General features: G+C 33.6%; 1 pseudogene; it reads right to left on the bottom strand.

Annotated features, from left to right (window-relative positions):
* Window positions 1-5318: 5318 nt before the first annotated feature.
* LOC119635413 lies at window positions 5319-18777 on the bottom strand (annotated as a pseudogene).
* Between the last annotated feature and the right edge of the window lie 4180 nt (window positions 18778-22957).

Here is a 22957-nt window from a genome sequence, read left to right as displayed (position 1 = left end):
TATTCAGTTAGGTGCAGAGCGATCAAATTTGGTGTACTGACATGCTTGGCTAAAGGAAAATTACTGCTAAAAATGGTACGTATATGTATAACTTTAGGGTTGTTTGCAGTATTTTATGGTGGACTGCAACCCGTTATTATTTACAATTTTAATTTTTTTTACAACTACATTTGGGATTTTCATAAACTAAGAAGCCCGTTTAGTGCTTTTGGCGAAGGCAAATGTTAGAGTTATTCATATGACTGATGGTATGATGATATGATATAATTAACTATATGGGGGAAGCGGTCAAAGAAGTAGTCCGATCCGCACCGATTTTAACAACGTTTCTCCTTCGCCCAAAACACGTCAGTATACCAAATTTCATCGCAATATTTTAAAATCTTCGGTCTATACATCCAACCCAAGAGAACAAGAGGGCCGGTGGCGACTACGCTGCACCTAACAGCTTCTTTTGGTGGTTGAGCAGGTTGAGCAAAAGAAATAAAACGGAGAGAAGGACAAAAAAGTGGACAACATAAATTTAGTCACTTGTAACTTTGTGTGATTTTTTAAATTATTGCGCGTAACGAGTAGACTGCTTCGAAAAACAAATGTGGAAAATTCAGGGTTCTAACATTAATAATTTCCGAGTAACGAGCAAAAATCCAAAAATTGTTGTTAAAAATAAGTGAGTTGCGTTCAGTTCACGCGCTTTTGCTCTCACTAATTTGAGCCAATTTCAATACTGATCCGTGTGAAAAATCTTCCAATGTTTCTACCAAATTTGAAGTCGACATCTTCATATTTGTGACCAGGAGAGTGCCAGCAACATAACACACAAAATCTCAGACGGACATATATGGCTAGGTCAACTCAGAATTTCACGCTGATCAAAAATATATGTAATTTATAGGGTCTCTGAAGCCTCTTTTTGGGTTTTACATACATTGCTCATTTTTATTTATCACGTAAATCCTCACGCGAATCTAATTTACATTACACGCGTATTTCTGCCGCTTTTCTAAAAGTTCATTATTTACGCATTATACTTTTTGCCCTCTCTCTCTGTCTCAGTTCCTTAAAAAAAATGTTGGACCATCATACATAGAAGAACAAAATAAAACGATCTAATATTTGCAAGAGCAATAAATGCTCTTGTTTATATTCGTTTCCTCAAATAGACATTCGTTCGCCTCTGTAGTGTTTGTCAGCCTGACCGCCGCTAATGTTATTAATATTTGCCTAAGATTTTTAAAATGTCGGCGGCGTGTTGTTATGACATCCGTTTGGTTTATGATCATAACTTTCATTGGCAGCGCTCAAAATATTGTATATAAGTTAGTAGAAAACGCTGCAAACGATGTAATTTCCTAATTTAAATTTTTCACGCTAATCCGCAAACAAATCTAATTTATATACCATTTGTATCTCATACTTGATAAACATTATAAATAAAAATTCATATCTGATTTTCTGTTTCAGACGCATCGAAAATTTTCTTATTTCCGCATTCTCTCACTCAATTCCTTAAAAAAAATACTAGATTAGCATTCATAGAAGAAGAAAAAAAACTATTTAATATTTGCAAGAACAATAAATCCTCCTGATTACATTCGTTTACGCACAAATCCACGCAAGAGTACAATGCACTGAGCAATGAGAGAGCATCATTTCGAAATTCTCGACTTTGATTGTGAGTATTGTTTCTGTAGCAGCCTATGTTATGAAAAACAATTTTCAAAGTCCCACAAAAAGATTCTTAGAAATAACTTTCATGATATTTTTATTTTACTTTCATGATACTTTTATTTTACTTTCATAATAATTTTATTTTACTTTTATGATATTTTTCTGTCCATCAGAAGGGTGAGAGAGGTATATTAATTTATTGTTGTTTGTTGCAACGCCGAGCGATGCTATAGTACTGCTATAGTACTCGTACAAAAATACTATGTTAAACACGGAAACTTTCAAAGTCCCATAAAAAAATTTTCCGGGCAAAACTTAATATAACCTAATCGTTGGAAAGGCTATTAATAGAGGATTCATGCTTAATATAATCGTTGGAAAGGCTATTAATAGAGGATTCATGCCGCACTAGTTCCATTTTTTCAGAGGGCGTGGTTTGGCCACAGTAGCTATGCAAACTTTCGCTTTATCAACCTCATTTATGACATAGTGTAAAAATGTTGTCCTTTCGAATATTAATTAATTTACATAAAGTCATGTTTTGTTTATAATATTTTGCAAAAAAATTCTGGAAAAGTTCTATTTTACTTATATTTTGAGTTAAATGCCTCCCAGACTTCTTTTAACAAAATTCTGTTAACGGCTTTACAGTGTCTGCAAAAAAAAAATTGTTTGTGTGTTTGTTAGTTATATTTAAATATAACTTCACACCCTTAATAGATAAATATGTAATTATACGCTTGCCGTTTCTACAATGTGATTGCTTTTTATTTATTACCTGCTTGGCAATTTGTTTGTTCTATTTTAAGGAAAAGCAATTATTTGTTTGAACGCTGCTAATTAACTGGCCACGTTCGCATCCAAGCGCGATTGTTATTTACATAGAAATTCTTGTGATGCTGTAAATGTGAACAGTATGCTAAAGGGCATAGAATCATCTTCATATTTTTCTTATATGAACGATAGAGTGTTTGACATAACCCCAATAATGTTGTTAGAGTTCATAAAATAATAGATTCCGTTACAAAAAAAAAGAAGTCAATTAATTAATTTTGAAAAATATCTTAAGGGGTTTTTTGAAATAAAACATTACAAAATTAATTTCAACAGCAGAAATGTTCTCTCAAATCATATTTTTAGCAGCACACTTATGTATAAATTCGCCTCTTGGCTTTCAAATTTTCGATATTTACATTACATAGATTCCTGCCGAAGGCTATTAAATGCCATAATGAAGTTTATTATGCAAAAAATTCTCAATAGGAAATTTTTAATTTTATGTTAAATCTCTGATCTTTATTTAGAAAACAAAACAGAGAAATAAATAAAGTGGAATTTAATAAAAACCTGCGTACAAAAATTATATAAATTTAATTATGCGATCGTTTAGATTTTAAATAAGTCCTTGTATGCCAGATTCTTGATTAATCGCAATAATATAAACAAAGTATGTCAATACCTGCATAACTTGTATGAATTGATATATGTAAGCAAGACGTCACACACAGAATTTCTTATTTCCAGTCGACATTTGATAGTAATTACTGTTCTATAATATATTGCGAGGATGTTTTTCTCTGGCGATTGTCTTGCCTTAATATTGTTAAGAAGTTTTTCGTAAAACTCCTTTTGTTGCTTTTTTATGTTTTGAAGCAATATTCTTATTTAAAACTTTTAAAGTCTAGATATTTTCACTAAACGCGGCCGTATTCGAAGCCTTTAGTAGGCAAATTCGTTTTATTATATACTATTTCAACTGCATTTACATATCTTCTTCACAATTAATTATTCAATCACATCAGATTGATCACTGTATTCAGTGAAAACATTTTTGTTTTATTAATCACACTTTTCACCTATGCTTTTAATAACTGAATAAGCTCTTGATGATTCTAACACTTTAAGTGTACAAATAAATTAATATACCAGAGATTGGCAACTCTGGCTGAAACAGCTGCACCTGTGAAGGAGGAAACGAAAAAATATTTGCTATGACGTGTAAGAATCATTTCTTACACGGCAAATCCTCTGTCTGATTGTTGAGTTGCTAAATAACAAAAGAAGAAGAAGAATCATTTGATTGGTGTGCTTTTGATTCACGTAGTTCAAACAATTTTCCACGTGATTCTTATTGCTAGATATAGCAACTCGGTAAACTATCATCTTTTTGGAATTTCATCAAAACTGTATAATTTTTTCTGCAATTCTATTTCAATAAGTGAGGCTTTACATAGAGGGACGCCACCAACCATTTTTTTTTATTCTTGAACATAATACGTTTTGCAATATGGCGGAATTTAAAAATTGGCAAAAAATGGAGAGAACTTAGCGTCTCGATCTTCAGAACAATTTGCACAAATTCGACATTAACTGTTTTCCCCCAATCCCAGTCAGGGTTGCAGGAGCTGATTCTCGATTTCCATTGATAGAAAAAGCATACAGTGAGCTGAGCTGCTATAACATTTTTAATATTCAAAATGGAAGATGAAAAGTTACATTATCGTAAAATTAGTATTAATGAACAGTGGGTATTGGCATTGCAAAAAGAAATTACAAAATATTTATTTATTGTGGTCTTAGAGCAATTAGAATGTGATTTATTTGACCAACTTGAAAGTAATGGCTCCAACCTAAATGCAAAACTTTGGTCGAATATAACAAAACAATAAACAGAAGTCGAGTTTCCATAATTGGTTGATTCTCTCTTCAGCGGCCAGCAAACTGATCTTTTATCAATCTCTAACTGAACAGCGAGAATGGACGCATAAAGTAAAATGTACGCGTTTACGTATACAATAAAACAAGAAGAAAAAGCTGGAAGGGTTAAAGTAAGAAATCCGAATCTAGCCAAGATGGAATTAAATCTAAAGGAGGCGAGCAATAGTACTTTACAAGCTTGCACGTAGCTAAGCAGATTATTTCATTTGAAAACTTCATAGTATAACAAATATCAAAGAAGAAATTATTATTAAAAGAAAATATGAAAGAAATGCAAGAATGCAGGAATGCAAATATTCCCGTTGCTTTTTAAGTTGTAAATTTATTCTGTGAATAAATCGGCGAGACCGCGAAGTCCGTAAAATCTGCAAAAAGGTCTACCCTACACTGCTTATAAATAAATTAAACATTTTTAATAAAACTGGTTGTATATTATTTCTATGTGTTAGTTTAACAACGAATATATAAAAAACTGTTATGATTCCTTTTTGTTTCGTTTTAGTTTATCCCTTTGAGTTCGAGGAAGATACACAGATTGAGTCGCCTTACTTTAAGGATAAGTTACAATCAATAGAAAAGTGATTAGTTTATATCAGAATCAACGTTTTTGTTGTATTCATCTCCTGCACACAATTTATGTTTTTATATATTTAATTGTAAAGGCATTTTAGTTAATTTTATCTACAAATAAAGCGTAATTTAAAAAACATTTAATATGAAATATACATATATTTAACATATATAACTTAATGTAAGTGCATGATTTTCATCCAAGCCATTTGGCTTGGAGGATATTCAAGCGTCAATGTGGTCTAAAATTTGAAAACTTAATTCAATTGTGAAATATTTTATTTTTATAATTGTCATCATATAACGCCCTACTTTTCTTGTAACAATCGAGGTGTGCATTTTTTCCCCCATCCACATATTTAATTGACATTAGCTTTCTCAAACTCTTCGTCGTCAAGTAATTTTAAGTTGCTTAAGTTTTTGTCATCGTAATTCTCTGGTTTTATAAAACTACCCATGATGTGTTTTTGCTCCGGATACAATTGTTGAATACTCGTATTGGGATCTCGTTCGTCCGTAGCAACAGCCCGTTGCCGTTCGGTTTCGTTAGAAGCACCAGTAAAAGAATAGAATCCTTCAGCATTTAAGGATTGATCTATAATTAAATTAATATAACGTCTAGGTACCAATTCCTCATGACTTTCGTGTTCTTTTAACATGGTTTTCGCCTTTTTTGGATTGACATCCGTTTGCAAATTATACGGATTACTATGTAATTCTTTAAAAGTAATTCCACTTAAAAAAGTCATTTGATCTTTGGAAGCATTTTTGCGCCTCACATTAATCTCATACGCTCGGTAGATTTTTGATTTTTCTCCTATGGTTAGGATTTGTTTAAGCGAGTCTGCAGAACATCTCGATGATGTGGAGGATAACGGTAGAAATTTTTTTTGCATAATTTGGCGGCATTTGTTAGTTAAGCCACCCACAATTTCGGATATAAGCGCTAGGAAACCCATTGCATTAACTTCGTTTTCTATTTTCACAATTAAACCGCTTTGCTGTGCCAATAAGATTAGATTATCAATTTTTGGTCTATAAATGGCATGCCGAGGATATAGGAATCCCACTTGGAATAAGGCAAAGCACTGTTCGCTTAAATGTAAAGCGGAGCGTTATGATTCTCATATATAAAACGGTATTAACAAATTACTCATTGGAGAAATTGGATTGAACACGGTACTGCAATTGAGCTTTGGAGCCTAAAAAGGCAAAGTTCCAGAAGAAACTTTTTGTAACGTTGCCAATGCCTTCTTCTAGCGACGAGACAAATTCCATTTTTTCATAAAGCTTGGCAGTGGGTTCATGGGAAGAATTGCGAAACCAATTTTCCCAACCTCCGCTATCTAGGAGACGGCCCCAATCAATCTTTTTTCTATTGGTTTTAGATTAATTTTTTTTCTTCCTTACCCAGAGTTTCCACCTTGAAAAATAATCTTAATAAATCTTTCACCGAATCCATGGTATTTGGGAAAGCTGGTAATGTTACGAATGTTATAATCGAACCTGTGTAGCAAGATGTCAATATTATCGTGAATATCCAATAAGATCCAATTAGCATTCTGGTCGACAGAGTACGTGTATTACTCCAGGCATATTTACTCGAACAGCTAAAGGCATTTGTAAACATGCCAAAAACATACCAAAACATATTCTCAATTTCACCCCAATTACCGAGAAGATGACTCAGAGTTAAACGATCGGAGAAAGCAATTGGGAAAACAGCACCTAAATAAACGAAAGTTAAAGTTATCCACACAGGCCACTGGAATGGACCCATTATAGCCCGATACCTGTAGACAAAAGAAATTTTATCGTTCAGACACAGTTGGAATGAATTGAATATACACTTATTTGGGTAAAGCTTTAGAGGCCAAGGTAACAAAAACAGCACAATCCTTTGAATGTCCAACGGACATATCCGTATGAATTAACCGTTCAGTTGTGACGTAAATGCCGGCCTATTCCTATTCCTATATCAGCTGAATGTTCGGCTACATTTAACTGTAAATTCTCTACAGGACTGGATAGAACTTAATTTATTTTTTTTTTTAGTTCGTCTTTGTTATGAAAATTTCGCAAATCTTACCTTTTAATATGCTCTTTTAAGCGAATGTCAAGAATCTCGATGGAGAAATTCAATTTCTTGCCAAAAATATTTAGCAAACGATATTCAATTCCTTCCCAAATAAAACTCTCGCGAAAATCCAAAAGTCTCGAGCGAAATATAAATGGCGGCAAGAACACGAAAACGATGACCAACAAATCCGTTTTGAAATTTGATAGGAAATAAATTCAGGTGAGGGCGAGACAAAGAACCTTTTAACCAACTTGTTAGCACATGCGGAGTATTAGAACCTAAGCCATCCACGTAGAGATGGTGAGGGTACAAGACAAACGGTTGTTCCTAAGTGTATTTTAAACGAAAAGAATAAAAGAAAGAAAACCAAATAAGCGAATTACATCCGAAACGAGTATATTCGTTATTTAATCTTAAAATGGTAAGGTAAAAAAGAACTATACAAAATTTTCACTGAACATCTTTCATAATTCCGTAGTAAGTACTGTTACAGCTCACATTCCAATTATGTCTGTGGCCATAAAACATGAAAGTAGGCGCCGTGTATTGTTTTCATAAGCTAAATAAGTAAATTCGTGAACTAAAGAGACAAGATAAGCACTAGCAACGTTTTTGTCAAAAGTAGATTAGGTGCCCAGTCTAGTTGCGCCGAATACAAACTGTACACTTGAATGGCTATTAGTTTATTTATTTATTTATTTTTATTAGCCGTATTACAATTGCGAATATAGTTTTCGTATTTAAACTTGACTGTATATCGTTTAAATCCTTATCTCATGCTTCCACAAAACTACAGCTGAGTGGCAGTCACAGCGCTAGACTATATATCTTCCAGTAGGTACTGCAAAAGCTTGACGATTTAAAATGGGAAACGTACCGCCCGCCAAGTTCAGATATACTTGCCTGTACAAAGTTTCAATATCAGCAAAATAGGTGATGCAAAAGCGTACACAAATATAAGTTGAAATGGTCTTTACGATGTATGAAAGACTGTGTGATATATTATGTGCATAAATGAGAGACATTGGAAAATGCATTGCTAGCCGAATTTATTTTTTTACTTCTATTCTATGCATCTCGAAAACGACAGGGCTGTTTAACAATTACTATTATGACTATGTTTAGTGTCACTGATGTTGTTTCGCTTGTTTAGCATGCTTTATATAACATTTGTTAACACATGACATTGTCTCCGCCTGCAAACATATTTGACAAATTTTTCTTTCATTTTTCTTCTTTTTTTTTTTTTCTTTTCGTCTGACAATTTTGTGTAAATAAGCGTACTTACAAACATATCAATTCATTTAGCAAAATAGGATCTCCAGGCGGTTTACTTACATTTCTCTCTTGTCGGGTTTGTAACGAAAGCTCGTACAAAGTTCGTGAACGTATGGAACAAATATATAAATATATATAAATATCAACTAAAAGGAAAAAAAAGTTTTTTTGAAGTTCGTGACTATTTAAGACCGCAAGGAAATATTAGCAAAATTAAAACGTATCCAATGAAGGAAGCAAGGATACCTAAAGAGTGTGACCACATATGTTCTTTTCTTCTGTACGTGCCATGTGTTTGCTGTCAATTTGTTGAATTTATAAAGTCCCGGCGTAACAAGCAAGGAAAGATTTTACGTGGTTACATCTTATCCTACACCTCTTACATGTTAGTACAAAGTACATGACTTTAAATCCTTCAATGTCAATACATAGTTGTTATTTATAACAGGGCTAGTTTTCACTGATTTTGTTCGTGTTCGTGTTCGTGTTTGTTCGTTACGTTGGCTTAAGGTGGCAGTGTGCGCTTTGCATGTTTATTAAAATTCGTTGTGCAATTATTAATTGAATTTTTGAATGAATATCTGAAGGCAAACAGCGAAGGACGCGAAGAATATCGCAACGTATCTGTTCAAAGTACCACAAATTTTTTTCTACGAAGGAAATTCAAGTAGGAGTTTTTTACTTTTTTACAACTGCAACTTACCTCTTTGCTTCTAATCTACCTTCTTATGCCTTATTTGGGTAACAAAAGTAATTTAATTTTTCTAACGGGGAAAACGAGTTTTCCTGTTGTTATCTGGTTTTATATATGCTATTTGTTTTATTTTTTAAGATTGTGGCTGTCACATCTAGAAATACACCTCAAAGAATTTCTTATAATCGCTCAAGGTAGATAATATCAAATAAGTTTATACATATAGCATATCGAAGACCGTGTATCAAATGTTTATCGTCAACAAAAAAAGAGGATGCTACAATGTATTAGACGCTTGCATGTATTTCGATCTTTTTTTCACTTAAAAAGGCATTTATTGAAAAAAAATTTTCCATCATTTTCTACGAGTTTTTCCAAACTCTCAGGGAACACGGCGTCACCGTGTCGCAAGAAGAACATTGGTTTGGCAGCGAAGCAATCATCGATCCAGTTTCGCACTTCTTTAGCATTTTCAGCATTGCGAGGTGCAAGTGTATTCTAGACAGCTCTTGTAAAGTGTGCCATAGAGATGTCTGCTAACCGCTATTGCTGGTCTTTTTTGCAACAGAACATCATTCAATTTGTTCAGTTGATTCATCAATTGCTAAACTGTTCAAAAGTTCGTAAAGAGTTTGAGCAGGGTTTTCGTCCAATAAGTCTTGCAATTGATTTTGTTCGAACTCTTTTGGGTCTCCAGTCCGTTCTCTGTCACTGCCATCCAAACCACCACTTAAACCATTGAAACCAAAACCTACATGGGAGATATGATAGAACAGGTTGGAGCGGTTTCTTAGAGTGTTTGAAGGGCTTTGGAAGCAGATTTTTTCAAATCGTCGAACACAAAATAATGAACGTCCAAAAAGGTAATTTTTGAGTGCTCCATGATTAGTATCCGCGTACACTGAATAACTCAATAATACTAAGTGAAAAACTCTTATTTTATGTAAAGAAAGATCAGAGTCAACGAATTTGATCGTTGTGTAGGTTGATACTTCATTTTCATCAACAAATGTTGCTGATCAAAACGCAGGCGCCTAGCGTATTAAGCATAACGCACATGGTGCATTAGATCCCTATCGTCAGAATGTGTATTCATTTTCGATTAGCGTAAAAAGATGAAACTTTTTTTTGCTTCGTTGTACGCGCGTCAAAAAACTTAAGTACACTATAATAGTGTTCGCGAAGTTGTCTGTTATACGTATATTTGAAAGTATACCACATTTTTTAATAGTGTTTTCAGGAAGCAATTCCTATGTGGGACAATGGATGCACACGCTTCGACTTGTATTATGGAATATGAATTCATAGATTATTGTATTACTACGTATTTTAAAGCACAGCGAAACAATATAATTTCATTATTACACTCTCGGGTTATACTGCATAGTCATATGAAAATGTTGCCAAATCGCTAGCTTGTAGTGTGTGGTTTACGTTATTTTTCGCAGAATTTCTCATACTTAAAGTTTCGTTTCAAATAAATTAAGAAAATTTTGTTTCATTAAATTAGAAAATACGAAATGAATAAGACCATTTTTTTATCGTCCCAATTCTCCAGCACGTGCTATGTTGCACATTTTCACAGAATTTTTCTTTCATTCATTTAATTCATTATCAATAGGATTTGTCATTCATTGGCATCTCAGTGCAAGAAATCTCGTTAAATTATATGAAAAACGTCAAACTGTAACTTGAACACAAAAACAGATGCAATGTCATGGGACGGACAGATGGACTTAATAAGAAAAAGATTAGCATAGTAAAGAATGGACCTGTTTCAAAGTAGTGTTGCACACATTACCACAAGCACGAACACGCTTCATTAAATGTGACACACGCACACTTTTACTAAATGTATTGAATAAAAAAAAAAAAAGAAAAAGAAATTCGAATCAGCAAGCAAGACATTTTTTATACTGTATATCACTTGTGGCACAGGAGTAGACTAAATGAGTAAATTGTGGTTTACCCGTAAATTTTTGAAGAAAACAAACTCATTGTTAAGTAAATATGGTTGCTCTGCATGAAAACCTCCTTTCAGGTTTTAATCAATTGTAGGAAAAGAAGTAGGCGTTGGTTTTATTTTTTTGGGACGTCAAGTTTTCTTTTTTTGTTGGGAACTTTTTTTTGATTATTCAACTTTTGGATTTTGTTGAGTTCAGTAAAAAATAAATAAAAAAAAATAAATAAATAAATAAATTTAAAAATTTTAATAATTAAAAAAAAAAAAAAAATATTCCGTTGAAATATGTCATCCGTGAAGTAAAGACTTTTTTTTTTTAAATAATCTAAAAAAAGAAGAAAATTGACAACCCAACGCGAGTGCATTAAATAATCCAGTTCGCTAATTATATTAATGTTTTGACCGGACTCCTGAGTCATTTGTACCCTTAAAGAAAGTGCATTAAATAATGCAGTTCGCTAATTATATTAATGTTGTGACCGGACTCCTGAGTCATTTGTACCCTTAAAGAAAGGACATTCCCATTACAAAAAAAAAAAAAAAAAAAATAAAAAAAATAAAAAAAAAATAAAGAAAAATAAACATTTCTCTCATGAGCCTTTGAATTTATGTGTTCAAGTTTTCTCCTAAATTTTTTAGATACTATTTAACAAATAAAATATGCAAACCTGCTCGTTCTTTATATGGTTGTCTGGCAGTCATAATGCATACAAAAGATTACAAAGAAAGTGACTTGACATATCATACCTGAGAACGAACAACCTTTTAAAATTTTACATTTATGTATACGAAATATATTCCAACTGAAACGCGAAAAAGAAATAAATGCTCAAAACGGTAATTACACCTGTTACAAATGTACACATTTAGTCGTCCATATATTTATTCAGACATTTCCGTGGCATCGAATTCAAGCTGACATGTAAATAAATTGCGAAATATCCATGGCTTTCGCTTTTCTTTGCGAAAACGAGAGTTATGTTTGCTTAATGGAGGAAACTATTAATTATTTGTTCTATAAATGAATATAAATCAATTTCGGTACAAAACTTTTGAAAAATGAACATAAATATGTTTGTTATGCAATATCCTTCTTGCTGGCTTTACGTAGTTGTATTATGAGCTAAATACTCAAAGAGTTAATGAATTGAAGAAAGGCATTTCCATTAATTCTTAATATTTTAGGTCAACTGTTCATTCTGTCTATTCATCACTCAATTTTTCTGCTTCTCACAAAATTCTAAAAGGCTTACGAATTAAACGGTGTATCTAAATAAAGTAGTATTTGCTTAGTCGTGGCGCTGGGCAGATAGATCTGATCATACACATCGTCAAAGCTGCTGCACAAGATCTGTTTTTTTGCATGTAATACTCAGAAAAAAGCGACCAACAGTCCCTAACCTTAGTCGGTTCCAAATCGAAGGCAATAAATGATGTTTTTACTGTCTGCCATAGCTATTCAGTAGTCCAAGAGTCATATTCTTAACAGCATTCCAGAGACATCATAAATGACAACGCGGCCTTAAGTATTTTTTGTGGGCACGATGCCCACAAGCAGTAAAGTGTTTTGCACGTTCTTTCATCAAAAGATACTACATACAATTTTTTATCGAATAAAACCAAAAGCAGCTGGAACACTAATGACTGTCACAATGCCACCCATTTAGGAAAAATGTATTTCTGATATTCACTATACTCGCGGAAATTAACTTAAATATTGGTCGTACATTTTGGAATTATGTAGGTCTGTGTAACAATAAATTCTCGGTTAACTTGATATTCTCATTGGATTTGGCAAGTGTCTTCGCCTGTTTTTCCCTCTTTCATTTACTGACACTCATAGCAATAGCATTTGAATGGACGGCTACAACTTGCCACATGGAGTTTTATCAATCGACACAAGTCGCTTGCTTGCTCCATTTTTTTGTAGGGAGGTGCACAATAGCAATATTGATTACTATTTTTTAATAAGAGTCTCGAGGTTTTTGTGCACAATTTAGTAAACTTGCAGAATTTATTTTTTACGATCGTGCTTAACATTTTCAGCTCGCGTTTCGAAGACGCTATAAGAAAATGTTCAGAAAAACCTATAGTCGTAAGGATTTTTCATTCATTTCATTTTGTTATCGTTAACTTATCATTTCTTAATATATTTATATTTCTTTTTTCCAGCGTCCGTGCCTATCCCATTCTTGATAAAATCAGTACAGGAAAAGGTAAGATATTAGCAAACCTTATAATCATTTTTCCGTAGCAACAAGCTCATCACTAAAATAAAATTGTAATCTTTAGAAAAAATAATTGGAAAAATATCAATGCAGAAAGAGGCTTTTTTGTCGCAAAAAAAAAAGAATAAGAAAAATTTAATGTATAGTGAGCGATAATTTTCTAATGTCATTAGCAATTGCACGCAGAAACTTGCAGTTAATAGTTTTCTTTTCCGTTGCATAAATTTTGGCATCGTTTGCCAACCGGTTGGGACTCTATAGTGTACTTTTAATTGGCGCGAACACGTTATTCACAATGATCCCAACGATTTTACCCATAAATAAATTAAAAATAGCTTACAGAGGTTACAGAGATTACAATTAAATAGCAATCTTTAACACAAGTGCAGAGAAATTAAGATAAATGTCGCGACATACACGAAATAGACGAGAATTTAATGTCCTTAAGGAAGTGTCCTCAAGGTTCACTTGTCAATGTACCTTAAGTTACACATATGTAACTTCAGCAAGTTTTCGTATATGATTGGTGGGTGTTCCTTATTTGCGATACATCATTATTAAAGCAGTTTGTGGCTTATTTTCCTGACATCCGAACGCATTTTTAAAAATTCAACAAAATGGAAAACAAAGGACGCACAGACTGACATGAGTACTCTTCTTGGGCATAAGCGACATAGAGACGATATTGTTGAATAAATGAATTTGTATGTTCTTTTATCGCTTGATGCACATTTGCCCTCCTTCGACTGTCACATCTTATAACTTTTTGCAACAAGCGTTTCCATATAGTTTCTTCAACCTTCAAAAAAATATTCTCTTTCCAGATATAAGAAGTTTATAAGAAATTTATACAACGAACCGTTGCTTTTCTTATTCCTATTACCTTCATTTCTCATTATTTCTTGTGAAATTCTCAATGCTTTCTTCAATGTTCGTAAAATTTTTTCATATTAATTCGTAGACTGTTCATAATCGTTATATTGTTCTCATACCATTATTCAATAACATCTTTATTGTCGTTGCATTGATAGCTGCAACTCAAGAATTCTTTCAGCTGCACACGTTCCGTATGTTTGCAAAAAAATGCAAATTGCTTTCTGAAGTGCTGCGAATACTTGCCTCATATGCATCATCTTCCACCAAATGGGCAGCAATAACATATTCAGACGCAACGAAGCATATTCTTCGCAGGCTTTGTTTATATTGCTGATATTGCTGAGATTCGTGGCCCTCCTGCCCGCGTAAAGCTATTTAATATTCACTTTAGTTACTTGTAGTTGTTGTGTAACGAAGAGAACGAATCATTTGAAGAAGACAATGATCTCAGGAAATTTTAAGTAAGGGAAACAAGTAAAGCAATTATATTCGGTTCTGAAAGAATCTTTTTTACAAACGACTTTCATTTTGAAAAAATAAAAAAAAAAAAAAAAAACTTAAATAAATCGTAAAGCAAAATTGTTTCTTAAATAAACTTTTATTTAAGTGGTTTAGAAAGTGTAAAAATCACTTTTATATGACTAGACGTAAGCGTAAGAAATTCGATTTTTCGAAGCGCCGCCATAGCTATGATAAAAAGTATACGAAATGCTTGTAGCGTCTCTGAAACTCTCTTTTGTGTGTTGCAAACGGTTTGATAAAATCAGTACATTCTTGTCTTTCGGTGATGGATAAAATAAAATATACCAAAAACTCAAAGGGTTGGCTAAAGTATTTCAAATATGTGTGTTCTGCGTGCGTTTCGCCAGACAATATTTTGCATTTTCATGACTGTTGCATCTCCGTGCAATTCGTCCATTGGTAACGATAAATGAAAACAAATGAGTAGCGTTCATAATAACATATGTCCAACAGCATCTATGGTTATATATATATATATATATAAGTAACTTATGTAAAGTAAATACTTGATCAGATAGGACGAAGTTTTGACTTCGGTAAGGATTGCCGTGGCTTTCATTTCGTTTGGGTCTCTTTAATTAAGTTTAGTTTTTAGCTTGGATAACTCCCTATTTTGCTGCAAGGTCGGAGAAGTGGGAAATATGGTGGATGTTCGAACAACTAATATCCTGTACTAGAATATGTAAATCTCCATTTTCCTTTCGCATCGTTTACATCTAATCACACTGTAGTGTAGGTTATTTCCTAGAGAAATAACTGTCCTCTAGAGTAAAGCCAGCTTTATCCTTCCATCAGGTTTACAAGTAGCCTAGCCTACTTGTGGGGTCAAGCATCTCATTACTGCATTTTTTGGTTGCATACATGTATGGATAAACTATACACGCACTGATATACAATTCAAGGGTATTGATTGCTTTCCTTAGTTAAATCTAAGCCGAATAGAATTTCTCTTGCTTGCCTTACATTATGTATGCTTTTCTTCCTTAACAAGAATAGTAAACAGTAAAGCAATTTAAATTTTACAATGCCTTCATTGTGAAAATAAAGAAATTACTCTCTCTATTTGAGCCGTGTTTCTAAATACCAGCTAATCGCTTGTGCCGAAGCGACGGTATTACTCAATCAATTATGACATTTGTGTTTTACTATTTGTTTGTTGTACGCTCATACTGAAGAGCAATGTAATTGATTCTCGTGCGGGAAAAGAAAAATATGCAAAAAAAACTCTTTTAGCAAACGTTTCAGACATAATTTAAAGTGCTATTAAATAATGGACGAAAACAACTGTTGAGTGATAATCAACGAATCTATGTAATCTGTAGATAGTGTCACCTTGCAAGCGAAATGTCTCAAAATTTCTTGACATCTCGAATATTACTTTAGAAGTCATCGTCGTACTACGTAGTGCAGTACGTGCAGTGGTATTATATTTGTAATTTTTTTTTTACCATTTGTATGCAACGCCCATAAGGACATGACATAGACGCACACCTTATGACACTAATCAATTTATAATTATTTTCAGAATCAGTTTAAGTTTAAGTCTGTCCGTGACGCTCCTTTGTATTCAAAACATAATTTGGAAATTTTCGAGATATTTAGATGAAATTTGGTATACTGTCGTGTTATGACCCAAGGACAGCTATTGAAAATGCTTTGAATTGCCATCTTAAACAACGCCTCCTTTTAACAAGTTTTTGTATGAACAGCTGGGGGAAATTGAAGTATTTGATCGTGGGCCGTAAGCTACTATGACGTTTTTACTTGTTTTTTTTTTTTTTTTTAAATTTCCTTGAGATTTTCGATGAAAAATCCTACCTATATGCAGTTTCTTAAAATGGACAAAGTATCAGGTTTTAAATAATTTACTAGAATTTTATAAAATTAAAATAATACGAAAGAAATCAAATTGAAACTTTTTAAAAATAATAAAAAAAGTTATAGCAATAAAATCTTCATTAATCTAAACATAGGTGTATGGCGGATCTTAATATAAATAATAAATAAAATAAATTCTTATGCCATTTCGCAAAATTTCATATATTTTTCTGTTTTTTATTCTTTTCGCGTGTCTAATGTCAATTCGTTTTTTTTTTTATATCTTTCGTAATTTGAACGCTTGAAATGCTTGAATTCAATGCTTAAAAACGTTAGCATCTGCTACCGTTCATAGGTAAACTATTACCATACTTTACCATCAAATTTTTATTTTTCTCACAGGGGAATCTATGAAAAATGGCATACTTGCCATTATGTCTTCACGTGTAACAGACATTGAAAGGCTATGAATATAATGGATGAAAATATTATTTTCATATTATGTAAATTTGTATTCACACTACAATTTACGCGTGACAGCATCAACCTCTCCTTTACTTCGTAACATTAATGAATACCCCAATAGTTAAAGTCGTACAAAATTGATCACATATTCCATATATTCACAATTTATTTAAAGAAATTAAATTTGAAATAAAGACAACGCGGTTAGCGTTTAAGTTAACCAAAATGGAATAACGTTGAAAAGCAGTGCGAACTATGATATCTTTAGTGGTCTTACAAACTGTAGAGCGAATTCCAATTTGGAAAAGTAAGCTTATTATCTGCCAAACAGAATTCATTTATTTTGCGCATTTGATCTTCGTAAGGTGAAGATAGAGAAGTTTCGCGCCAACACGAACATACTTATCTAACTTTATCCTTTACAGTCCTCGGGTGTATAGGCAAGCACGTTAAATTCGATATTTGCCGCAGATTTACTTCAAATAATTTAAAAAGGGGATTTTGTGTTACTTTTTAGTACTTGTTGGAGCCATTCTACACATTTGGGTTACTTTTTCGTATACGTTTCGTCTATTACAAAAAACAAACACGTTTCTCTATGGTAAACGTTTTCAATACGTATTAATGTACGTTTTCGTTTTTATAAATTTTATCGTCTTTATATGCATTTACACATTGTTGCCGCCACAACTTTCAACTGTCCTTCTCTAACCAATTAAGTGAATTTATACCTCTAAAGTAACCTTACCTTTATACCTCTAAAGTGAAACGAAACGCATTCTTGGTTTTTATTTCCATACCACAATTGATGGCCTTAGCTAAGAATTATATTTAAGAGAACGATGTAACCGATAATTAAATATTTTCTATACAATTTACTTTTCATTTTATGCATATAAACGCCGTTAGGGGGGTTGTTGATCGAGTATGTTTTTCTATATTTGCGCGACCCGTTGCGTATAAAAGTGAGATCTGCAGTTAATTCGAGTAGGAATAAATGAGGAATTTTGAAAATTGAAGTTTAAATGTCGATGACATTTTATATTAGAGAAACGAACGAGATAATCCAAGTCCTGTTTCCAATCTAATCAAAGACTGGTACTTACCTGCTATCTAAAATATCTTTTAAATAGTACACATCTAGATACCAGAGGACTTTCGAAAATTTACGCAAGAGTTCCCACCCAAAAGAGAAACATTTTGACAGCTGATAGTTTAGAGTTAAGTAAGAATGTAGTATTACACGTACACGTACATCAGTCTCTTAACTTTTACAATTTGGACAAAAATCACACGTTTTTGTTTAAAATAACGGAGTTTCGTTCAGTCTACGCTCCACTGCGGGCTTCCGCTCTGAACAATTTGAGCCATTTTCCAACTTGCCAACTTGCGTGCGAAAACTTACATAAATTATGGAAAAAGCACAGAATGAGTACACTCCTATCTTTCGGGGGTGGGCGGTGGGTACAAAGACAACTTTTCTGTTTAATTTGTCGTCATTATTCACTATCTTTATTGTTGTTATAAGTATCATGTTTTTTAAACCAAAGATATAAATTCAAGGATTAAAAGCAACCAAGAGTATCCGGTCTTCTTTTTCGAAAAAGTCGAAAGAAAGTTGTATATTTAATATTGACAGCGCGTATTATAATATTATTCCGTGGTATTTGTTCATATTATTTACATTTAAAAGGCTAACATAAAAATTTGAGCGTTTTAAGGAAAAGCAAAACTTCTGAAAGAGATGAATCGCGACTTGGCCATTTAACAGTATCTTTTATACACTGTCTCTTCTTTGCTAGTTAGTAAAAGTAGGACCTTCATATATTCAAATCTTAGAGACTGAAAATAGCATGAGTAGTCTCACATCATTGCATTGAGCGCACTCGATCATAATTATAGCGAGCGCTTAGTCGATAAAGGCATACCTCTCACCGTTTGAGCACGCATACGCATGGATTAATATGGTGTGTCCACGTTAATACCAAAATGTTCCGCATAAGTCTTTTGAGACATTGCCAAGTGTATAAAATGATGGATATATTTCTCTTACCTTAGTGTAAAACACATGAAAGCATTCAGAAAAATTGACTTTAATCTTCGGTTTTAATAATTAATTTTTCTAAAATTGTGAAACAACTCTGAAGGTTATCTGTTGCTTTAGACAATAAAATTTTTATGAATGCAATGGAATCTCTTACTAGCTGGTTAACGAAATAAAACCATGATACGGGCAAATAGATTGTTTGTGCCGAATTGTTTAATGAAAAAACATTTTTTTTGCTCCACCAACAGTGATCTATAGCTTTGCCAAAAGATGTGAAGATAAATTCGAATTTAACTAGCAAAGATACCTACCATTTCTGTTAACAAAACTGTGTTAACGACTTAACAGAGCTAATTACAACTGAGATATAGTTGGATTTGAAAGCCTACTCCTTCCGTAGTAAAAAAAGGAAAATATTTTTGTCGACATTTCATGAATCTATATGAAAATGACCTTCAAATAAACTAAACAAATTCAAATTCTGCCTGTGGGAGCTATTTTTAACGGTGTTTTGAAACTTGGTATGTTAGCGAAAAATGGATATGGGGTAACGGGCAAATTTGAGACTCTAGTGCGGCCAAACTAGAAAATGGCACCTATACTCACCAATATCATGTGACTCTATATAAAAACGTCTGTCCAATGAGCAGAAAAAATTCAAACTTTTTTTCGGGGACTATTTTCAACGATCTTTTGAAATTTGGTATGTTAGCGAAAAATGGATGTGATAGTGTGTGTGTTGCCGTTTTTGCCAAAATTTTTATAGGGCCACGTCAAAACATCAAAATTTCCATTAGCTTTTTCAGCAGCTTTTGTTTACATTCTCTACATCAATTGTCTACATCATTCTTTTATATAGATTTACGTGATATAAATGAATATAGGCAACATTTTCTAATTTGGCCGCACTAGAGTCTCAAATTTGCATGTTCTTCTATATCCATGTTTCGCTAAGATACCAAATTTCAAAAAATCGGTAAAAATAGTTCCCATAAAGAGAATTTGAATTTGTTTAGTTTGTTTGAAAGGTATTTTCATGTAGATGTCCATAAAAATATTTTACGTTGTTTAATATGGACTATATCTTAATTTTAATTATTTAACAGAGCTCTGTTAAGGTGTTAACAGAGTTTCAATGAACTTCCATGTTTTGTTTTAGACGATAATTGATCACTTTTTACTCAGCAAACGCACATTATGTAAACAATATAAGGCACGAGATAACTTTGCAGCTTAAAATGTCTGTGACCAAACTATTACATTATTACTCCCGCTGACACTAACTTTCGGACATAAGTATGAAACATAAATTGTTTGTTGTGAACCAGCATTTGTTATCGCATATGTGCGGCATAGTTATTGTACATCATCGATAGTCAATATTTTTTGTTCGTAAAAATTAATATATGATTACAAAATATTAGTTTGGGGAAAAAGAAATCCATTATTTTTATATGAACTTCAGGACTCTATTTAACATGCTTCGGATTGTCCGATTTGGGTCAAATATGCACCGTTTTGTTGTATGATTTGTTGCCATTTTAAAGGTAACTTCAAAATGACCCTCTCATAGAAGTCCTGGTCTCTATTTGCAAAAAACTCTAGTAGTCGATTTTCACAATCCTCCCTAGATTCCAATTTTTTATCATTAAAGAAATTTTGCAATGCAAGAAAAAGATGATAATCGCTTGGTGCCAAGTCCGGACGGTATGACGGATGCATTAAAACTTCCCAACCAAGCTCCCGAAGTTTCTGGCGAGTCACTGTAGATGTGTGTGGCCTAGCGTTGTCCTGGTGGAACACGACACCTCTCCTTTTGGCCAATTCTGGCCGTTTCTGGTCAATCGCTATCTTCAAACGGTCCAGTTGTTGACAGTAGAGATCAGAATTTAGCGTTTGGCCATACGGAAGCAACTCATAATAAATAATCCCCTTCCAGTCCCACCAAATGCGTAGCAAAACCTTCCTGGCCGTTTGAGGTGCTCCACCGCTCTTTGACCACGATCGTTTTCGCAAAGGGTTATCGTATGTGATCCATTTCTCATCTCCAGTCACCATCCGTTTAAGAAATGGGTCTATCTCATTCCGTTTGGCCAAGGCTTCGCAGATAGAAATTCGATCCATCATGTTTTTTTCTGTTAATTGGTGTGGCACCCAAACATCGAGCTTCTTTTTGAATCCAGCTTTGTGTAAATGGTTTAAAACTGTTTTGTGGTCGATTTTTAGCTCCTGGGCGATGTTACGACTGCTAACATGCCGGTCAACTTCGATCATTTCTCCGATTTTATCGACATTTTCGACGACCGGCCTACCTGTGCGAGGTGCATCACTTAAGCTTAGCAGCTGATTTCGATGTGTCTCGCACCTCAGCGGCTGCAAATCGATATTCCAAAACAGGTAAGTTAAGTTAGACTTAATTTGCACTTTAAAAAAATCATCGTTTGACATTTGTCGAATTGAGACGTCCACCACCTGAATAGGAATGTCTTACGCAAGATTGACAACTGCAAATATAAAACTTTTGTTCACCGGCCATGGATGTTTAAAGTGAATTGTGTGAGGAAGTTGCAAATTTTATCCTCTATGACTTAACTCGCTTTTATATTTTGCAGTCAGAATCGCCGAATAGAGAGCTATTGGGTAATGATAATTTCTTGTTTTGGGTGGTGGATAAAAAAGTAAGCGATGTCGGCCCAGTAACAAGCTAATTTAAGTTTGCTTTTCTTTGTATTTTTTGATCTCGTTTATTTAACATGCTGCTGCGTATATTTCCTTTTTATAATATATCGCAAATTTTTTTTGTGTACATACTTGTCATTTTTAAGCTACTAGCTCAAATGATTTTACACAGTGCACTAGCACTGCTGGCACTGCTAAAAATATCCCTTTAGATTCATCGCCACAACGCTTCACCCAAAATGATAATTTTCCACCTCGCGTCAAGTGCAAAAGCAATATCCTTCATATCCTCGTCACGTACGAGTGTATCAAATTCATCCGCCACCCGGCGTACCGTTTGGACCAATTGCTAAGAAATCGGCACAACAAAAGCTTTTCACAAATTCAACAGTACCGTCAAGTAATCAAAGCAACAGCCAAAAACGTAACAACAGGCGGACTACAAGCATTTTAAAACACTATAAATCTTGTCCAGTTTCTCCGGTTCACGAAGAAGTCGAATGGTCAGCGGGCAATAAAAACATTACAATAACTCAATCTAAACGCCATTCAGTATACGCCGAAGATGCACGTACCATATTCCATATTATTATTAACTCTGATACTGAGAAAATGATTAAAGAAATTGCTACAAAATATGGAGACTTGGACGATATTGGCGTAAATGTTTGTGATCCCGCGACAAATAGCAAACAATCTCAAATAGCCGTTTCCAAGTCGGTGCCAAATAATTTAGCTGATGCTCGTTCTGACGCATCTCTCTTAGCAAAGTCTGCGGATAAAGGCGATTTTACGCGCGATAGTGCTCATCAGCAGCAGCATCCTTATGTAGCAGTGGCTCCTAAACACTCATTCTCGGAATTCTATGTATATCAGGAGTTTTATCGATGTCAAGGAAAAGTTTCATTGTCGGATATACTTAATGAAAATGGCAACACCATGACAGAAGTCAAATCATTGAAGGAGGCGCGATTCTTAGAGGGTCAAAGGCACTCTAGTGCTAGTTTCGTTTTATCGTCTCAAAATCCTCTTACCGCCGAGAGAAGTCAAGAGTCTTTGCTATATATAATTAATATAATTAATACGAGTCGAGTTGGTACTCAATGTAAAAAGATATCGTCCAGATTTTCATTCAGGATATAAAGCTAATTGGTAATCATCAGTTAATTCTAAATTATTTGGATTATCTACTTATTTTTATTTTTTCTCGTTCCCATTCCTGTCAAATTTTTATGTCTTACACCACTTAGAGTCCAAGGGCATATGAACTTTGTGGGAATGCATTCAAGAGCCAGAAGGGCTCGAGATAGACTTACTTTTTATTACACCGGTCAACTCAGAAACACTC

Source organism: Glossina fuscipes, unplaced genomic scaffold (genome assembly GCF_014805625.2).
Source record: "Glossina fuscipes isolate IAEA_lab_2018 unplaced genomic scaffold, Yale_Gfus_2 26, whole genome shotgun sequence".
Taxonomy (NCBI): domain Eukaryota; kingdom Metazoa; phylum Arthropoda; class Insecta; order Diptera; family Glossinidae; genus Glossina; species Glossina fuscipes.
The sequence above is the reverse complement of the archived record's forward strand: the minus strand, read 5'-3'. Positions and strand labels throughout refer to the sequence as shown.